This window comes from Ictidomys tridecemlineatus, unplaced genomic scaffold, assembly GCF_052094955.1.
Source record: "Ictidomys tridecemlineatus isolate mIctTri1 unplaced genomic scaffold, mIctTri1.hap1 Scaffold_67, whole genome shotgun sequence".
Taxonomy (NCBI): domain Eukaryota; kingdom Metazoa; phylum Chordata; class Mammalia; order Rodentia; family Sciuridae; genus Ictidomys; species Ictidomys tridecemlineatus.
The window spans coordinates 830,596-839,047 of record NW_027524711.1 but is presented as its reverse complement, the minus strand read 5'-3'; the positions used below and the strand labels follow the sequence as shown (position 1 = coordinate 839,047).

The following is an 8,452-nucleotide window of genomic DNA, read 5'->3' as shown; positions in this document are numbered from 1 at the left end:
CACTTACATGCCATTAGTACACAGATTCTGTCACCTGAATGTGAAGTATTTTGATAACAAATACCTTAAAAAGTGGGTATAGCTTTGGAATTGAATGGTAGGCAGAGACAAGACAGTATTGAAAAGCAAGATAGAAAAGACTCAGATTGTTTGAAATGACTATGAATAGAGACAAGGATGTTAGCAATTCTGCTATAGACTCTTCAGGAGGAAATGAGGATCATGGTTCAGAACATATTTCACTAAACACAATACTCAAATCATCTGCTGATAGGAATATGTTTGTTAAAGACACTGCTGATGAGAGCTGAATAGGAAATGAGGAATTCCTTATCAGAAATAGTAGGAAAGAGAATCCTAATTATATAGTGGTGGACAGTTTAGCAGATTGTGCCCTGCAGTTAAGTGAAAATTAGAACCTGAAAACATTTTTATAAGAATTTATCTGATGAGATTTTTAAAGCAAAAATGTTGAAAGTGTGCACTGATTTTTTTCCTGATGTGAATAGAAAAAATGTAATAGTCTCATACTCAATAAGTGGATTTGAAGTTGGTCCCCCAAAATCTTTGCTTTTACATAAATAATGCCTATGCCTTTCTCCATTTTGAAGTTTCCTCCAACACACTCTGCAGTGGATGGCACCAAAAGGTAAGGAATGCCTTAGACACAAGGTTTAGTATTACACTGTGATTTCGAGAAGGAATGACATGACTGTAATTAATAGGCAAACAATAAAAACCAAAAATTAAAGGGAAAATCAGTAATATGTTGACAAGATGTGGTCAAGCTCTCTGTGCTCATAAGGGGAATCAAGTTATTCTTTCCTACTAGTTCATGAAACAAGCTGGGATGCAGCTATATCCAGATCTGCCACCACACTGCCCCTGAATTTGTGTCCCTACACTTGCAGTGATTTCTCCCTGCTCCTCCTTCTGAGTTCCTCCACCACTCACTGCCTCTACTGCTCATTTGGTTCAACATTCCATCTTACAGTGTGGCCAAAGTTGTACCGTGACAACCACCTCTTGAATTCCTTCTTGTATAACATCCTTTATTTACTGTCCAACACAATATCTCATAGAGAACAGATGCTCAATTTGCGAGTGATTAATAAAATGATTCTAATTTCAATAAACATTGACTCATCTCAAATCCAAAACTCAAAAAACTGCCAAAACTTTCCATACAAATGAGAGATGTCTACTAGGTAAGCAAGTACATGTGAGTTTTTTCAAATTCTCAGATTATAATTCATAATCATCCTGAAATTCTGTAAGAACCTAAATCAAAGAAGCCAATCCTATCTTACTATTTTAGTGTTATGCACATTGATTAAATGCACTGATTTTGGCAAATTGCGATTCAGGCACAGCATATGTGATACTTGGGCATAATAAAATACTAAATTAATTTCATCCTGAACCATTTGGAACTATTGCAATTATACTGAAGGAATCAGAAGGAATAGTGTTGTTTGTTTGTTTGTTTGTTTGGTACTAGGGATTTAACCTTGGAGCACTCTACCACTGAACCACTCCCCCTTCCCTTGTAATTTTTTTTAAAAATTTTGGGACAGGTTCCTGATAAATTGCTTAGGGCCTTGCTAAGTTGCTGAAGCTAGCTTTGAACTTGAGATCCTCCCTCCTCAGCCCCCAAGCGGCTGGGATTACAGGCATGCACTGCGGAGCCCCACTAGGAACAGTGCTTTAACCTCCAGAGAAATAACTCCCAGAAATCAATAGTGAATATAATATCTCCACATACAAAAATTTAAAAAGAATGTGAAAAATGTACAAATTGCTGAGAAATGTTTTTTAAAAGCTTTAGCCTCATGTATGATAACCTATAGGAATTAAAGCAGCTAACAGAGGCAATTTTCCTTTTCAAATTGGCAAAGTTTTCTGAGTGACAAAAAATCCCAATGAAAGAAGTTGAAATAAATGAGCATTTGTATATGCTACTGGTAAGAGAGGAGTGTTTATAAAACAGCTTAAAAACATGCATACTTTAAATCCAGGAATATCAACTAGGAGGATTAAAACATTCCTAGAAAATAATCAAATATAAGCATCAAAAATATATATGACAGTGTTTATCAGATAATTTCTATTTTTAATTGGAAATAATGAAATAAGAACTAAATATAAAGGAATTACTAAGTTACAATGTATCCATGTGAGAAAATGTTATATAGTTATTAAATATTTCTATTACAGTGATACAAAAAAAATAAGGAAGTGACTTTTTTTTCTATTTAAATTAGCATGTATTACATATGGACAGTGACAGGCAATGAACTAAAATGTTATGTGCAGATATCTGGCAAATAGTTGAAAACATGTTTCATCTTTTTATGTGTCTCTATTATCTTAATTCTTTATAATAGGCATGTATGTATAATCAGAAATAATGTTTCTTTAGAAAAACACACTAATTGAGGCAAATTTTTGGCATCCCCACCTCATAATGAAATGGTTCCCCAACTTTTTTTTTTATTTCTAGGGTTTTATCTTTGCACACACTAAATACAAAAGAGAAAACACTACAAAATATTCTTTCCCACAGGCTACCTTCTGAGGCATAATAATTACAACTTAAATATCCAAATGTTCAAGTGCTCTCTCAGTACTTGTATGTTTCCCCTACTTTCTGATTTATTTTTCATTTTTAAAAGTTTACAGAATATCTGTCTCTGAAGACTTTCATATAAACTATATGATTTTTTATGTCTCCTTCTTTGGAGAATAGAACTTAAATTCAACTACAACTGAGGGGAAAAAAGACTCTTTTTATGTGGTTTCCTAAAACAATTTATATTTGTGTGAATTAAAAATGGCATATTTATCATTGTTCAAATGCAGTTCCAATTTGGGGGTGGTGGGCATAGCTTTTGCTTTAAGGAACTTAATTTCTATGATCAGAAAACCACTCTTTAGCAATTAAAGTTTTCAACATATTGCAGCTCTTTCAGATCTAAGTTCCAAATGAAGTTGCTCTTATACTTTTTCTATTCTTATATTTGGGAGAGGTAAGGAGGATTTGGGTCTTTAAAAGTCAGATCAAAATAAATTAAGCAAAAAATGTCTTAATAATATCAATCAAAAAAAAAGTAATACAATGTCAATCAGGTTTGTCTTTTTAAAAACTCTCAAACAAAAAGTAAACAAAATGCATACCTTATTCTGCCCCCTCTTCTCTATCTTCTTCCACTCCTTCCAACCTACCCCACCTTCTGTGTGCATTCCCCACACCCCACATGCACTTCACTCTCACTTATTAACCTGATGTTTTTCAAGTTCCCTTTAAAACTCTTCTAGTCCCTAGGAAAGAAAAGCAATGGGGATCTCATCACCTAAAACCTTATATTTTTTTGAGACTCAACCTCACAGAAACAGCTTTCTCACTTAGTTATTCTGATCCTGAGCAAAGCTAATTTCTAAACTCTACAAATAGTTTCCATTCTGGCAGGAACTCCACACAAACTCAGGAACAGAAAAAAAGAACTATAATCAACATTAAATCATCATAAACTGAGAAATTTGGACCCCAAATTCAAGGGCACAGTGTTTTTTGAGTGTCTTCAAACTTGTCTCAGCACCTATCATATATAGTGCTCAATAAATCTTTTATGAATGCTTAAAGACACACTCATCCTAAAAAAAAAGTGAAGGAGGGGGATGGGGTTGTGGCTCAAAGGTAGAGTGCTCACCTAGCATGTGCAAGGCTCTGGGTTCAATCCTCAGCACCACATAAAAATAAATAAAATAAAATAAAGGTATTGTGTCCAACTACAACCAAAAAAATAAATATTTTTTTTTAAAGTTAGGAGGATCTACCAGACCCTTCCAGACACATCAGAATGACTGCTTTTTTTATTCTTGGATAAAAACCTATCTTCCTAAGGCTCATGCTTTCCTTCCTTCAGCCCAATATCAACACATATTTATTGTGTGCTTACTGACAGACTAAAAATTATTTGATTTAATTTCACTAAAATAACCACTAACAATCAACATTCACTCAATGCTACTTTGTGGGGATCACAGTGCCATTATCTCATTTAATGTTCACAATGACTCTGTGAGGTAGACTCTATTCTTCCTGAATTTGCAGATTAAAAAAGAATAGGTAAATTAAGCAAATCACCCACAGATATAGAGCTAGTGAGGGGTAGTACTGGGAGTAGTCAGCAGAGTCTAATATGCTATGTTACATGATAAAAATATGAAGTAATATCTTATTTCATAACACATTTTAAAAATATCTTCTAATGCAACCCTATGTTTTTTAGGACTTGAAACATCTAACTAAGAAGCCTAGGGGGTAGATGGGCATCATGGAGCACACCTGTAATCCCCACTACTCTGAAGGCTAAAGCGGGAGGACTGCAAGATCAAGGCCAGCCCAGAACTCAAGTTTTTGAGACCCTGTCTCAAAACACTTTTAAAAAAGAGGTGGGTATTCAGGGGGTAGGGTGCTTGTCTAGCATGTCAGAGACCCTGGATACAATCCTCAGGATCTCTACCACCCCCCCCAAAAAAAAAGAAATAAATAAAACCTAGAAGTTAGACTGCATCATATCCTAACAGCAGCAGAAGTATAATGTCAAAGGAGGCCCTTTGGCCCTGCAAATCTTAAACAAGTCACATAGGGACATTGCACTTCCCTGGCCTCCAATCTGCTATTTGATGACCTACTCTGTATCTCACACTTTCTATCTAAAGATAATTTTTAAAATACAAGAATTTTACATGTAGAAGTACTGTTCATTCATTTCAATGTGATTAATATTCAATTTAGAATACTGGTATTCCTAAAATCTTTAAAAACTGTGTTTTATGCATAGGTACTAAAAAAAGACTTTATTACTAAAGCCAGGTCAACATGTTGAAGATATATCAGTAATAATTTGAGAAAGGCAAAGATTTGGGGGAAAGCAATTTCCAGTTATGCTGAAACGTGCTCAGTTCCAACAAAACAGTTCAGAGTAAAGAAGGAAATGAAGGAAAGAAAAACTCAGTTAGACAAGAATAGCAAGACAATAGCTGTTTGCATGTGATTTTCAGAGTGACGCTGTTACAAGAGTGACTACTGGGAAAAGAAGATGTGACAATGTTCACAGGTAACTTGCTTATGTCAAAAAATCCAATGCTCAAAATCCAATCCTTTTCCTGACAGCTCCACTCTCACTTTTAGCTCCTTTGAATTCTGTGCCTTGAGCAAATAGTGCAAACAAGCCATATCATTTCTGACTTGTTTCTTTTCCCTGTCTTCTGAGGTATTTCAAGGGGTCTCTTCTATTTTGCCCACTAAAGTGTAATTGCTCTTGAGTTGACCAGATTTCTGCTTCACATATCTATGCAATCAATCATTGCAACCTGCCACATTCTGCCAAATAGTGGGGATAGAGCCATGTGCTGGCAATGCAGAACAATGAGGAACACACAAAAGACCTCCCCACACACCATACAAAAGGCCAGTGTTTCAGTTTTATGCACTTTGCATTATACTTACTCACATTAACAAGACTGACAAATTAGAGATTTGGTAGAAGCTGTTTCTTAGAAACTTTTTTTTCCCTAGGAAAGAAGCCTGTGTGAAGCAGTTTCAACATCCCTGGAACAAAGAAGGCACTTGGGAAATTCTGGTAGACCTCCCTCCAAGCAGAAATCTCAGCTCCCTTTAGAGCACATGACAACAACAGCAAAACACAGAGTGAGCCCAGCCAATTGCAGAAGTCACCATACACACAGAGCACAGTGCTCAGAGGGCTGTCAGTCAAGAGAGTGCAAAAAAGAGAGGAAATAAAAACCTACATTTGTGGATGTGAGGACTTAAAATTCATATTCATGGGTCAACTACTCTTTTTTTCCAAAACATTTTAATTGACATCACAAAATTCGAAAAAGCTAATAACAGCTCTTGGAGCCAAATACTTTTCTAGCTATCTCCTCTAATATCTCATGTAGTCCTCTGTAAATCTCTAAAGGTGGGAACAAGTGTCTACTTTCACAAAAGGAAAAACAAGGGTTAAAGGGGTAGCATGACCTACTCAAATCTCACAGTTATTATGAAACAGTTTTGATTCTCATCCAGACCCACCTGATACCAAGATCCATGGCTACCCTGCCTGGTTGCTTAGAATGACACAGGGTCTTTACAACAAATAAAATCACAAGCTCACTGCAATGTCACCTCCTGGAGCAAAATTCATAGATGGCAAACAGATGGGCTAGCCTCAGACAAACCCCAAATATGAATCCTCTAAAAATAGGAAGTCACCACACATCCTTCTCAGCTCTGTCGTCACCATGGACAATCACTCTCCATAGCCTGAGATAGGAGAAAAGAACTGAGGTTGGGGCAGTCACTACTTCAAGCAAGGTGCAACATTAAATTTTTCCATTGATAGTGATTCAGGTATTCCAATTTGTCTAAACTGCAGACAATCTTTATTTGTATGGCACTTATGCATAGATACCAGCACTTTAACCCAGAGAAGTTTTGATCACCATTTAATCATCTAGAAAGACATCACAAACCAATGAGAACAGAGAGGTAAGCACCAGATAAAGGGAAAGCAATAGCAGTGAATATAATTTACTAAAATAATATAGACATATCCTCCCCCATTAAACATCCCCATACCTTGAACCAAACATAACAGCATTCCTCAAATGAGTAGACTAAGGAGGAAACAAAGACATGCTCTTAGGGGGTTCAAGTAAAGCCTTCCTTGAATTTCTCCACCTATTCACAATACCATACATGAGTAAGTTTAAATAAGGCAATGATCCGTGTCTTCGCATGAAGTGACTCAAAGAAGAGAACACTTTCCTCCCAACAGCTAGACTCCAAGAAAACCAGAAGAGGGTGGACAGGCAGGTCACTGAGCACATACCAAGCAGCCAACACCTAGGAACTAACAGTATAATTCTGTGAGTCACTAGGTCAATGCAACAACAAAGGAAAAACTGGAGGTCAGAATGGCCTGGGGAAAAGGAAGCAGCCAGGAAGCGGCCATGCCAAGTGGCCAGAGGATGGCACAGCAGCCCAGAGAATGCTGGAGAGTTCTCTATTCCAGCACTTGAATAGAACCCCTAGAGGAGAATGGCAGCTATCATCAAATCTTCCCAATTTCCCCCAAAGGCAGAAAAGAGTCAGCACACACACACACACACACACACACACACACACCATCATCATCATCATCATCATCATCATCATCATCTAGGAAATACTGCCACAACAGGTAAATCATGTCAAATCTGACAAAAAAGGATGACTTCTCTTACTAATCCACGTGTGTGTGTGTGTGTGTGTGTGTGTGTGTGTGTGTGTGTGTGTGTATTTGGCTTCTGGGGATTTAACTGAAAGGAGCTTTACCACTGAGATACATCTCTAGTTGTTTTTTATTTATAATTTTAACACAGGGTCTTGCTAAGTTGCTGAAAGTCTAACAAATTTCTAAGGCTGACCTTGAACATGTAATCCTCCTGCCTCGCCTCCTGAGTCACTGAAATTATCAGTTTATACCACGCCACTCAACTGAAAATTATATATTCTTAATTGAATATACTGGAGAGGACATCACTGCTACATCTTAGCTAGTGAAGTGTATACACTAAGCAGCAACACAGAGGTAGCTTTTTAAATCCTGAATTCAGGTCAAAGCTTATCTTGAAGCTGGATAAGCTGAACACTACAGGCTTTATTAATTTAAATCCATTCCTCTCTCCCTGACATTTTCCTCCCCCAAACCACACAACCTCTCATTCTCATACACAGAGAAGTACAGGATGCCACAGTTGACACAAAAGCCTTTAATTCTGGCTTTAGGAGGATGAGAGGTTTGAAGGTAGGTGAGTCAATGGGTATAAAACTATAATTAGGGAAAAGAAATGAGTTCAATGTTCTATTACACAGTAGGGTAGAATAATGTAATCTATTTCAAAACAGAGGATTTGGGGGCTAGGGTTGTGGTTTAGTGGTAGAGTGCTTGCCTAGCTTGTGTGAAGCACTGGGTTCGAGCCTCAGCACCACATAAAAATAAATAAAATGAAAATATTGTGTCCATGTACAACTAAAAAAAATTAAAACAAAAAATACAAGATTTCAAGTGGTCTTGGCCAAAGAAATCGTGAATGAGGTAAAGGATATGCTAATTACCCTGATTCAGTTATTTCATAACATGTACTAAAACAACACACTGTAGCCATAAATACAACAGTACAATTATATGCTGATTATAAAAATTTTAAAAATGTTCTGGTTTCATCACTTACTCATCATCTCTGAGCCTCAGTATCATGCAATGGTGGCATTTTTCAATACCAGGATACTGACATTGACACAATCCACTGATTATTCAGGTTTCCCTAGTTTTTATTGTACTTGTACGTAGGTGAATATATGTAGAACAGTGTTTTTTAAAATCCTCTTTAAGTTTTT

The 8,452-nt window shown here is 36.6% G+C and overlaps 1 long non-coding RNA gene across 1 annotated transcript; it reads left to right on the top strand.

Annotated features, from left to right (window-relative positions):
* Positions 1 to 4,246: 4,246 nt before the first annotated feature.
* On the top strand, positions 4,247 to 5,826 carry LOC120885637 (uncharacterized). The gene is made up of 3 exons (XR_013433810.1): positions 4,247 to 4,455; positions 5,068 to 5,123; positions 5,585 to 5,826. It is a non-coding gene; the product is annotated as an uncharacterized LOC120885637 (long non-coding RNA).
* The last annotated feature ends 2,626 nt before the right edge of the window (positions 5,827 to 8,452 follow it).